We start from the raw sequence: 13,101 nt of genomic DNA on the forward strand, positions 1-13,101 counted from the left end.
CCACATAACTGGGCAGTGGCAGAAGGCGGTTGTGTTCCAGGCCACAGCTGGGCTTCTTGATCAGTTCTCCTCCGACAGATTTGATGTGAAGGGACATCATAGGTCTAATGTGGCCACAAAGGATGGTTAGTTCTACTCCGAAAGCTTCTTCAGTCATATCCTAAATCAAAAACCTATGTATTTTGTTTTATCCCAAATTATTCAGATATTCACAAATTATTCACATATTCGCAAATTCTCTAATTATCCCAAGTTATTCATGGATTCACAATCTTGCAGCAAAATATATTGGTTTTAAATTTTTTTCATAAGGGGCACCTGGGTGGCCCAGTCAGTTGAGCATCCCACTCTTGGTTTCAGCTCGGGTTACGATCTCACGGTTCGTGAGTTCAAGCCCCGCATCGGGCTGTGTGCTTGGCAGCGTGGAGCCTGCTTGGGATTCTCTCTCTCCTTCCCTCCTCTCTCTCTCCCTGCTGTCTCCGTCTCTCTCGAAATACATAAACTTGGAAAACATTTTAAAAATAAAAATGCTCCTGAAAGTTATACATCAAAAGAAATCAGGATGGCTGGCCAGCAAACAGAATTCCTATTTGTAGAGAAATTCTGGAAAGGAAATGTAGCAAGTTTAAGGATACATTTCGAAAATCTCAGAAAACCAAAAGTAAACACGCAAACACGAAACAGCAAAACGGTGCCCGTGATTACATTTTTTATACAACCTCAGTCCCTGTGAAGCCATCCCATTTCCCCACCCCCAGCCCCAGCAAGCACTTAGGAAAAATGTCTGTGTCTCAATCCAACTCAGGCTTCCTGAACAAAGGCTGTGCTAATGACAGGCATGTTTCTGTGGCAGAATTTCAAAAGCAGCAGGCAGCAATTTAATTAGCTCTAAGTCAATAAATCTCCATGAACTCTAGCAAGTCGGAAGCCCATAAGCCTCACTAGCAATTATCAGCAAGAGATTATTCATGTAGAACCATGATGCGTAACATTTGGCAATACCCAACATGAAATATTTATAATTTTCTGAGAATGACTAACAATGAAGAGTGGCGTTAAAATGCATCAGAATTAATTCTACCAGACACCTTGATTCCGAAAAAAATCACCCAAAAGGATATAAGACACGGGAAAACCCCAAATGATAAACGGTCAGAGGATAGACGGGCTCTGAAAAGTTCTTCTCAAAAAAAAAAAAGTGACTGCAGGAATATTTTGTGTAGGAAAATGTAATCCTGGTGGGAGTGGGTTATACTGTGTTACTCATATGTGTATTGTATGTAGCTACTCATCATACAATTCCCTCCCTTCAATAATTCCTTAACTTTAAGCAGCCCTTGGAATCTGCCCCAAATCTCATTCACAGATGCTAAGCACTGCTTTGGATTAAGAGGTGATTGTCGGCTTCACTGGAAGTATTTTTTTTTTTATAATTTTTAATGTTTATTTTTGAGAGAGAAAGTGAGAGAGAGAGAGTGCGAGTGGGGAAGGGAAAGAGAGAGACAGAATCTGAAACAGGCTCCAGGCTCCGAGCTGTCAGCACAGACCCTGATGTGGGGCTCGAACTCACAAACTGCGAGATCGTGACCCGTGATGGAGTCAGACATTTAACAGACTGAGACACCCAGGCGCCCCTGGAAGTATTCTGACTTGAGAATCTGTGAGAGTTTTCATCAAAGGATCTAAGGAGATAAGCCAGAGGAGGCTCGTGTGCCAGGCACCCAGCTTCACCCCGGTCAAGGTAGACGGACCCCCCACACACACCTACCACGTGCACTGCAATTCACATCCATCACTCTGGTTCTGTAGGGCTGACCCCTTGACTACCTACAGAAAGTAGAATATGAGATTTCCCCCTACAAAGCCATAACAATAACTTCAGTTTTCAAGGGTGGTAGGCTAGTGGAATGTTATTTTTCCTGTGTTTTTATAGGATTGTTCTTACTCCCTGATCTTCTTAAGGTTTTCGTTGTCTAGTCCTGCTGACCTTGGTAATCAGCACGGCTTAGATTTGGCTGTGAGTGATGGAAAACTCAGAATAACATTTTCTGAAACAAAATAGAAGTAGGAGTCCAAGTAGGCGGTAAAGGGCCGGCGTGATGGTTCACAGTGACCCAGATTCCCTCCATCTTGTTGCTCTGTGGGTGCTGGCCTCACCTCACGGTCCAGGATGGTAAAAGCCACATTCCAGGTAGCAGGATGGAGGGAAGGATAAGGAAGAAAAAAGGGGGGGCGCCTGGGTGGCGCAGTCGGTTGAGCGTCCGACTTCAGCCAGGTCACGATCTCGCAGTCCGTGAGTTCGAGCCCCGCGTCAGGCTCTGGGCTGATGGCTCAGAGCCTGGAGCCAGTTTCCGATTCTGTGTCTCCCTCTCTCTCTGCCCCTCCCCCGTTCATGCTCTGTCTCTCTCTGTCCCCCCAAAAATGAATAAACGTAAAAAAAAAAAGGGGTATGCACTCCCTTTAGAGAAAGGGTCTTTGTGATCGTTCTAAGACATACCCACAAATCCCCAGACACTCCCATCAAGAAGTGGCATAGAGGGACCCTGGGTGGTTCAATCGGTTAAGCGTCCAACTCTTGATTACAGCTGAGGTCATGACCTCGCGTTTTGTGAGTTTGAGCCCCTCATAGGACTCTGTGCTGACAGTGCAGAGCCTATTTGGGATTCTCTCTGTCTCTCCCTCTGTCTGTTCCTCCCCTGCCTGTGCTCTCTTCTCTCTCTCTCTCTCTCAAAATAAATAAACTTAAAAAAATATTTAAAAAAACAACAACAAAAACTGGCAGAGATACAGCCCCTCTCCTTGAACCTGCCCAGGCCTTTAGAAAGTGGCAAAAGTGATGCCGTGTGACCTCCCAGGTAGGAAGAAACAGAAATGAGACTTTTGCCAGTATCTCTTGGGACATTCATCGTGGGAGCCTTCGGCTATCATGCACAACATCTGACTACCGTGAGGTCTCCGTGGGGAAGGAAGAGAAGGAGTGGATGGGAAGATAGCGACGGGGTGGGGGTGGGCTGGGGGAAGAGGGACAGAGGCTGGCAGGGCAGGAGCCGAAGCTGGGAAAGGCAGTTACCTATTATTCTGAGCTGTTAAAATTCCATCGCTGTGCCACAATGGGAGAACAAATATTAGGGGACAAAAAGCAGTCTCCACCACGAGCTATGTGCAGCAGCTTTTACAAATGTTTAAAATTTCTTGCAATTTAGCAACACACAAATTTGGATTCCAGAAGGTGTAGGATTATCAGGCTTTACAGATATCTATATAGATATTAAATGCTAACCACTCTTGCATTTACCTTTAGGGCAGAAATTACTCTGGAAATATTTCTTTTTTTGCCCAATTCTTCCCAGACCTTTTTTCTGATGACAAAAAATTTTTAAAATAAAGGTAATATATAAACCACATAAAACCTTCAAATGGTAAAGAACAGTACAGAATGAAGAAATCTTTGTCCTCTGTACCAACACCCCCCCCCCCAAAACCTCAGTGCTCTTTACTCGGAAGTATCTATCTATCTATCATCTATCATCTGTCTATCTATCATCTATCTTAACAATAGGAGAACAAGCCTGTACTAATGAACTATACATACTCCTATAAACCTTCCAATTCTTCCACATAAAAACATATTTTGGAGATTTTTCCATGTGACATAAACCTTTTTATTGATACACAAACCTGCATGCATTTATAGAATTTCAGGGGCGCCTGGGCGGCTCAGTCAGTTAAGTGTCCCACTTCGACTCAGGTCATGATCTCGTAGTCCATGATTTCGAGCCCCGCGTCCGGCTCTGTGCTGACAGCTCAGAGCCTGGAGCCTGCTTTGGATTCTGTGCCTCCCCCTGCCTCCGTCCCTCCCCAGCTCACACTCTGGCTCTATCTCTGTCTCTGAAAAACACACATTAAAACAAATTTTAAATTACAAAATTTCATAAATTTTGCCACAGGTGAACACTCATGAAGCTATCACCACCATCAATCTAGGGAACATAATCATCACCTCCAAATGTTTTCTCATGCCTCCCCCCCAACCCCGCCGCGCCCCAGCCCTTCCCCTCACACCAGGCAATCGCTGATCTGCTTGCTGTCATTAGAGATTAATTTGCAGTCTCTAGCATTTTAGGCAAATGAAATCTACACGTGAAGTGCTCTTTCTGTGTGTGTGTCCAACTTCTTTTACTCGGCGTGTTCATTCGGGGATCCAGCCATGCTGTTGCACGCTGTTGCGTCTCAGGTCTCTGCGGAGCACCGTTCTATTATATGGACGCGCCGTCAGCTGCTTGTCCCTTCCTCTCGTGATGAACATCCGGCTTGTTTCCAGTTTTTGCTTGTTACCTAAAACACTGAAACGTACATATGTGTCCAAATCTTTGTCTGGACATATGCTTTCATTCCTCTTAAATAAATAACAAGAAATAGAATGGCTAGATCATATGGTAGGTGTATTTTCATCTTTTTAAGAAACTGTCAGCCGACTTTAGCTCAGGTCATGATCTTACAGTTTGCGAGTTCGAGCCCTGCATGGGACTCTGCACTGACAGCACAGAGACTGCTCGGGATTCTCTCTCTCCTGCACTCGCTGCCCCTCCCCCACCTGTGCGCACGCTCTCTCTCTCTCTCTCTCTCTCTCTCTTAAATAAAAACTTAAAAAAAAAAACTGTCAAAATGTATTTCCAAATTGAGTGTAACATTTACCTTCCCAATGGCAGTGAATGAGAGTTCCAGTCCTCTGTATCCTCATCAACTTCCAGACTTTTAAATATTGGACATTCTGATAAGGGTGTGCAGCTTTATTTTGCATTTTCCTAGTGACTGATTCTACCGGGTATCATTTCATGCATAAATCTGCCACTCATATGTCTTCTTTGGTCCATTCAAATCTTTTGCCCAATTTTAAATTGGGTTATTTTTCTTATAATTGTGCTTTTGAGATTCGCCACATATTCTGGATGCTATGGTTCATCTTTTCATTATCTTAACTTTCTTAAGAGTAGAAATCATTTTTGATGATGTGCACTTTATCAATTTTTCATTTGCCTAATCCATGGTCACAAATATTTTCTCCTCTGTTATTTCTTCTAGGAGTTTTACAGTTATCATTTTATATTACATTATATTTAGATTTATCAATTTTGAATTAATTTATATATTTTATATATAGAGAGAGAGAGAGACATAGCAAGGTTAATTTTTCTTTCATATGGATATATGAAGCACCATTATCTAGCACCAATGGTTGAAAAGACTATTCTGTCTCCACTGAATTGCCCTTTCCATTTGAAAATTTGAAGAAAACAAATGACCATATGTGTGTGGATCTATTTCCATTCTTCTCCATTGATCAGTTCGTTTATTGTTATGGACTGTTCTGTATTGATTGCTCTAGCTTTACAATATGCCTTGAAGTCAAATAGTATAAGTCACCCAACTTTGTTCCTTTCCAAAGTTTTTTTTAATTGTCTGAATATTTTGTATTTCCTTATAAACTATATCACCAGCTTAGTAATTTCTACCAAAAAAAAGTCCACTGGGACTGCATTGAATCTATGGAGCAATTTTAGGATAACTGACATTCTGAACTATTACTGTACATCCACCACTATCCCAATAGACAAGGCTATTGAGTCTCCTGACCCATGAACATGGTATATATCTCCATTTGTCTAGGTGTTTACTTTCTCTTAGCAATATTTTGACATTTTCAATGAACTGACCCTACACGTCTTCTCAAAGATGAATCCCAAAATATTTCATATTTTTGTTAGTATTATAAGTGGTCTTTAAAAATTTTTCGTAAATTGGGGCGCCTGGGTGGCGCAGTCGGTTAGGCGTCCGACTTCAGCCAGGTCACGATCTCGCGGTCCGTGAGTTCGAGCCCCGCGTCAGGCTCTGGGCTGATGGCTCAGAGCCTGGAGCCTGTTTCCGATTCTATGTCTCCCTCTCTCTCTGCCCCTCCCCCATTCATGCTCTGTCTCTCTCTGTCCCAAAAATGAATAAACGTTGAAAAAAAAAAAAAATTAAAAATTTTTCGTAAATAAACAATTAAAAAAAAATTGTAATCTCCACTTGTTTGTTGCTACTGTATGGGGATGTAACTGATTTTCTGTATATTGACCTTGTATCCTGCAAGTTTACTAAATGCACATATTAGTTCTAAACACATTTTTTGTGGATTTCCTAGGATTTTCAACACAGGCATGTCATTAGTGAATTGACAGATAATTTCACTTTTTCCTTTCAAATCGGAATACCTTTTGTATCTCTTTCGTCCTTATTGCACTGGCTAGAACCTCCTGTAGGGTACTGAATACATGTGGTTAAACATACATTCCTGTTTTGTCCTTTACCATTAGGAGGTTAGATGTAGGTTTCTCATACATACACTGTATCTAGTTGATGAAGTGCCCTTCTGAGTTTGTTGGAACACTTTATGGTGGATGGGTAGATTATTTCTATCTGTTGAGATGATCACATATTTTCTCTTAGACTCTTGATATATTTACTTTCATGGGTCAATTTTAAAATGTTAAACCAAATTTGAGTTCTCGGGAAAAACTCAAGGTCTCTGGCCCCTTTAAATGGCCCCAGGATACAGGCATTGGCACGCTATCTCCAGAAACTGAATTCCTACCTCCCCAGAGCCCCCTCACCCTCTCCTTTCCAACTCTGAACCTCAGCTCCTGGTTCTCTTCTGGTCTTCTTCACGGACAATGTGCCTTAGACCTACTTTCCCAGCTTTTAGCTCAGCTTACCTTCCAGGACAACACCTTCCAGTATTTGCGTTCTGGCTGAGCACATTAGAATTTGGGCCAGAAGCACCCACCTCAGGCTTTGTGGGACCAACTAGGTTGTCCCTCCTGCTCCAGCCTCTCAGCGGAGTGGCATACAATTTCATAAATTATTTTGTAAATGACAAATGAGATCTTTATTCAACTGTAATTTTTTAGTTCACCCTTTATAACACAGAAGAGAAAACCACAAATAAAAATAAGATATATAGTCAAGCACATATATGATTATGGATACAAATACACACATTAATATAAAAATTATATAATAATTATATAAATTAAGCATAAAGTGAATTAGTGTAAATAGGCACATTACTCAGAAACACTGAATACCAAAAATTCAGTCTGTAGTAGAATAGAAAGGAATTTGCTTTATGTCTATGGTTTCCCTTTTTTAAATAATGGGTGACCATATGGCAGAATAAAATGGACATCTAATAAGGTTCAATATTCTAAGTCCCTGACTATTTGATATGATTTTTGTGCATGTGTGTGCCACTGAGGGATTAGGTCGCTGAATGTAGAAAAATTGTTTCAAATCTCAAAAAAGATTATCAAGTAAAGTGGAAACTAAGCCAGATAGAGTAAATTACCCGTATGAAATGGCCACACAAGAAGAAAGTTAGGAATTAGCAGCACGACCGATTTTTCTGAATACAAGGACTAATCACCATGGACTGTTATCCACATCGCAAACACCATGTTCAGAAATTATGCTTTCAATCGGTTTTTCTGGACCTTAGGACACAGTTCTCCGTGGAAACAATGTTTTAAGAATTTGCAGGCTGGTCTTTGAGACCAGTCTTCCCTCTATCTACCATGCAGTTAAAATGCTAGCTATTGACAAACAAAAGCACTAAGAAAAATACCACTGTGTTACCAGGAATTTTTAAATATGAAAATGAAAAGAAACTATGGAGTAATTTTTTTTGTAAGTGTAAACTCTGTGGGCAATTGAAAAGGAGTCGCTTTTCCCCTCACGAGGCTGAGGAGATGGATAAGGACTGCGCTGATTCTGAAGGACATTTCTGGGTTTTAAAGATCAGTGGCCGGGATGTCTGGGTGGCCCAGTCGGTTGAGCGTCAGGCTTCAGCTCAAGTCATGATCTCACACTTTGTGAGCCCGAGCTCCGCGTCGGGTCCTGTGCTGACAGCTCAGAGCCTGGAGCCTGCTTCGGATTCTGTGTCTCCCTCTCTCTCTGCCCCTGCCCCGTTCACGCTCTGTCTCTCTCTGTCTCAAAAACTCAAAATTAAAAAAGAAATAAACATTAAAAAAAGATCAGTGGCACTATTTATTGCCATATCATTGCTTGTGAAAACACATGGATTTTTTTTTTTAACACAGTTGCTATTTTTTCGCTCTTCATCTCTAAGTTAAGGCTTTTCCCCCCCTTACCTTAGAAAGGGAGTGGGGAAAGGGTGGTGATAGATGCCCTCGTGTCTGACAGGGTGGAATAAGTCAAGGTAAAAAGAACAGTCAGAGGAAGGAGTGGCTTACAAAAAGCATTGGCAGAGTTGAGGCAGTAAAAGGAGGGGGATGTGATCTTCCGAAGGGAGGAGGAAGAAGAGAAGAGAAGAGGAAGAAGGAAGGGTGTGACTCAACAGGTGTCCATGGATGTTGCCAGAGGGAGCCGGGTTGGGGCCGCGAGGAGCCTTCAGAGACGGCCCCCCAGTGGGGTGTGCGAAGATCACGTGCTTATATTCTAAAGCCAGAAGGCCTGGGGCTATATGTATATTTACTTTTTTAAAACTCTATCCACCAAACAATAATTGCATGTAACTACTTGTTTTCAAGGACCAAACGTGAGCAAGGAAATGGACAAACCTTCAAAAGATCCAGCACTTAATGAATCACAGGATAAATGTTTATGCAGATTTTAGGACCCTACTGTTGGCTTCGAGTTTCAAGTGCTTTGATATTAAGGTGCTATCTGAAACAGGATTCACGCTGCAAACCGTGGATTGAGGGCAAGCGAAAGGGCACTATTTGAGAATCCTTCCAGCCAGCATTTCTTTCATACCCACCAAGCTAGGGACACGGGTGGTCCAAGACAGAGTCCCGCCCTCGAGGAGCTCAGGGCACATGTGAGCACGCAGCACATACACTCTTAGTTGCTGTGCAAAGTGATAAGCGGCATTTAAAAGAGATAATGCACCCAGTGCCGGGGAGGACGGTGGGGAGGGCAGATGGGTTGACAAAGCAAAAGATTCCAGGAAACCTCCTCCAAGATCATTGAGACTCCGACTTGGCCCAGAAGGACCTCCTCTTAGCAATCTGCTGGAGGTCATTATGTTTGCAGCTGCTGTCTCTTGCATTTTCTTCCTCCCTTCCCCCGTGTCTCCTTCAGCCACCCGAGTCTCGGCAAGTGGCAGGGGAAGGGGGAGAAATATGTTTCATCAGTGGAGCCATTTTACATCACAGGACGCTACATCTGCCGATGCTGAGAGAGCATCCTCAGTAAAAATAGCTTCAGCTAAAAATACCAAGTCAGCTACAGTGACCCCCAAGCGATTCTGTATCCGTGCTTGTCTCAAAGGCTGAGACCAAGCACCGCAGAAAGAATCCACAGCCTCCGATTGTGAACACCAGCTCCATCCTTCCACAAAACAGGTACCCAATAATTAGGATTGTCAGCTGCGGTGAAACAAAAATCACTATTCAGAGATTCTTAGCACAGGAGGCTATAAAGTAAGGCCACTGATTTGGGTTTAACACCCAAGCATCCACAATTTAAAATGAATGAAATTCAATTCGAATTAGTGAAAATGAAATGAATGAAGTTATCCCTTTTGGGAAGAGGCGTCAAGTGTGGTTTGCGTGGGGGGTGGGGGGGGGGAAGGGCAAAGATAATAAAAACAGCTCTATTGGTTGTGTTCAAGCAAGACGAGGAACAACAGGCTGATTAAGGTGCTGGTCTCCACTGCCTGGAAGCCGACCTTCCTGGTAAAGAAGCAGAGAAGGGAGGCTGAGAGTTCCTTACACCTCAAATAGATTAAAAAAAAAAAAAAAAAGAGGGGCCTGTTCCTTTAGATGGTTCTAGAACTAAACAAATGAGTGAAGAGAATCGGATTGGGACTACGTCCACTGGAGAGATCTTCATCACTGCTATCTACCATGGAAATGATCATTTTGGGAAAAAGGCACCTGACCAGAACTCTATTCCTAAAGCCTCCTCCTTTTTTACACATTTAGGAAGCATTAATTGAGCAGCTACCATGTCCTGCTTGGGATGTTTGGGGATGTTTTCCTCTACTTTGGGGCAAAATCCCCGAACTTGAGTTCCTCTCCGCATACTTCTAGGTTAATTAGAATTTTCAGGATATGGCGCATTCAAAGTAACATATAGAAATAAAGTGGATACTGAGAATAAACTGAGGGTTGATGGGGGTTGGGGGGGAGGGGAAAGTGGGTGATGGGCATTGAGGAGGGCACCTGTTGGGATGAGCACTGGGTGTTGTATGGAAACCAATTTGACAATACATTTCATATTAAAAAAAAAAAAAAAAAAAAAAAGGAAAGGGGCACCTGGGTGGCTCAGTCGGTTAAGCGTCTGACTTCGGCTCAGGTCATGATCTCACAGTTTGTGAGTTCGAGCCCCGCGTCAGGCTCTGTGCTGACAGCTCAGAGCCTGGAGCCTGCTTCCGATTCTGTGTCTCCCTCTCTCTCTGCCCCTCCCCTGCCCATGCTCTGTCTTCTCTGTCTCTCAAAAATAAATAAAATGTTAAAAAATTTTTTTAAAAAAGGAAAAACAAAAGAAGTGGGTAGTGAGGTTATAAGTATAGATGCCATTACAATTTGTTTTCATTAAAATTCATGTATTGATCTCATCGATGGCCCTTTTAACGAGTGAAAGGGATGCTTTAAACTTAAAAAGAATTTACTAATAAAATAGTATTTTGTCAATTGTGTCTATTGGAGTTCCATGACTGAAGTAGACGAAAACCACTGATCTACGCCACTGTCCTATACCCAAGAGGAATCCCTTCCAACAGCCCACAGCCACGGTCATCTGTCTTGTCTCTCCAGTGACAACACAGCCCGCTCCGTTTTCAAAAGTTCGACTCGAAATTTTTCTTCTTACCTTTGTTACCTCACCTTTGGGTTTTTTGCTGACCTTCCCAGGAAATCTCATACAGGCATCTGTTTTTGGTTTTGTTTTCACATTTGTCATTACAGAAATGCGAAATGAGCGACCCCAAAACTTCCAGGCTTAAAACAAAAGCAGTTTCTTATAATTTCATGATTCTGCAGGTTACCTGGTGGGTTTCCTGCTGGTCATACCTGGAGCTGTTTGTGTGTCTGCATTCCGTTGGCTGACGGGCTGGGGGCACCAGCCAGGTGTCTTGGCTCTCCTCCCTATGATCTGTCCACACTGCTGGCTCCGGCTGCTTCACAGCACGTCGATCTCCGTGTAGTTGGGCTTTTCACATGGCAGCTGGCTCCTGAGAGAGAGGGAGCGAGCTGAGGCTGCCAATCTCTTAAATCCTGGGCTCAGAAGACCCAGAATGTCGTTTCTGTTGCATTCCGACATGGACAGAAATGAAAACAAGTGAAATAAGGTGCAAGGTCAGTCCAGATTCAAGGCGAGAGGAAATAGATCGCACTTGAATGGGAGAAGCAGAGAGTGTAGGCATCCAAGGAGAGAATATTGGTGACCATATATGCATACAACCAACCAGGTCATAAAAGGCTGTTAATAAGGCTTTTTTCCCCCATGTAGGTTCTAATGGTTAGGAGAAGTTTATGGCTATGGTCCTCCAATGTGTCGTCATCCCATAGGTGAACAAACCATTCTTCTAAGACCTTTAAAATCAGATAGGGTCTTTTCCTCGTTGCTAATGTAAGGGAGGCAAAACTTAACCTCTCCCCTTCTGGGGTCTCCAGACATAAGACAGATGAACAGGAGAAAAGCGTATGCATTTATTTTTACATGTACATGGAAGCCTCCACCCACAGACAAAAACCCAAATACTCAAAGAAGTGGCAAAATGTAAATTATTTTATACCAAGCTGAACAAAGGCAGGCAATTATGAAAAAGTAATTAAGTCACCTGGGGAAGCCAAAGGAAGAGGAGAATTTATTTCACAAGATCTGTGTGTATAGAATCTTCCCGGCCTCCTCTCTGGTGATAAGAATGTTTCTTTCCTCCTGATACCGAGAGGACATTTTTCACAGGGGAGTTTTTATCTCTTGCTTCCCGGAAGAAAAGGGGAGGTCAGGGCAACGTTGTTGCTCCCGCTGTTTTTCGGGTGCCTTCAGCTCCAAATAATCCTTATGCCGACGTGGCATACGTAGGGGTGACATCTTCTGCTCCCCTTCAGCAGTGTAACTTCTACTTGATACCCATTTCCAAATCAGATCAGTTTCAACTGTGCGGAAAATTTGTTGGGCACACGGCCCCTCTCCAGGATGATTGGCACATGCCCCGGAGTTACCCAGCAATCAATTTGTTTTTGCAGGTTGGTCACGAGCTGAGGTGGTAAAGGGAGCTGAATTCAGCTCTTGTTCCCCTCACTGAGCCCCATAGCCCTGTGTGGGACGGAATCTTCTTGCAGAAATTCGCAGCTACTCCATCTGCTGTCGACACGGCACCCCTGACCTACACAGTGTGCACGCCCGAAGACGCCTGGGCATCTGTTGCTTGTCATCAGGCCTTCTCAGCAAGCCCTGGAGGCTTGCTCCTTTCACCATGCTGAAATGCTGCACGACCTACTAGCCTTTTTTTCTTACACCTGCCAAGCCCTCCCCTCCTTTTGTAAAAATTTCAATTGGGTAGTTTATTCTTCCTAATTGTTTGCTAAATGTTATCAACGGATTAGAGTAATTCTTTCCACATGTTCTTTTTGTGATACTGAATTGTTCCTATGGGCCGTAATGTCTTCTGCACATGATTTTCTTCCATGTTTTCTATTGTTTCTACTTCTATTCTGCATTAAAAAAATTTTTTTTAATGTTTTATTCATTTTTGAGAAAGAGAGAGACAGAGCGCAAGTGGCGGGGTGGGGCAGAGGGAGAGGGAGACACAGGATCCAAAGCAGGCTCCAGGCTCTGAGCTGTCAGCACTGAGCCCGATGGGGGGCTCGAACCCGCCAACTGTGAGATCGTGACCTGAGCGAAGTCCGTGGCTTAACTGACTGAGCCACCCAGGTGCCCTTATTTCTATTCTGCATTTATTGGAGATAACGGAATAAAGAACATTCACAAAAGTACCTACATACTAAATGTGAATATAATAAACACACATTAGACTAATGGCTAATGTCAGGGGCAAAACTGTATTCAGACTAAAATAAGGACAGGTAACTGTTA

The 13,101-nt window shown here is 43.1% G+C and overlaps 1 long non-coding RNA gene across 1 annotated transcript in view; it reads right to left on the bottom strand.

Annotated features, from left to right (window-relative positions):
• Positions 1–4,057: 4,057 nt before the first annotated feature.
• LOC123586392 overlaps positions 4,058–13,101 on the bottom strand; it is a 41,226-nt gene continuing 32,182 nt past the window's right edge. The window contains exons 3-4 of the long non-coding RNA XR_006706778.1: positions 11,073–11,233; positions 4,058–4,343 (exon numbers count right to left, since the gene is read on the bottom strand). This is a non-coding gene — a long non-coding RNA (uncharacterized LOC123586392). The remainder of the gene's footprint in view (positions 4,344–11,072; positions 11,234–13,101) is intronic.

The sequence above is a fragment of the Leopardus geoffroyi genome, chromosome B1 (genome assembly GCF_018350155.1).
Source record: "Leopardus geoffroyi isolate Oge1 chromosome B1, O.geoffroyi_Oge1_pat1.0, whole genome shotgun sequence".
Lineage (NCBI taxonomy): Eukaryota > Metazoa > Chordata > Mammalia > Carnivora > Felidae > Leopardus > Leopardus geoffroyi.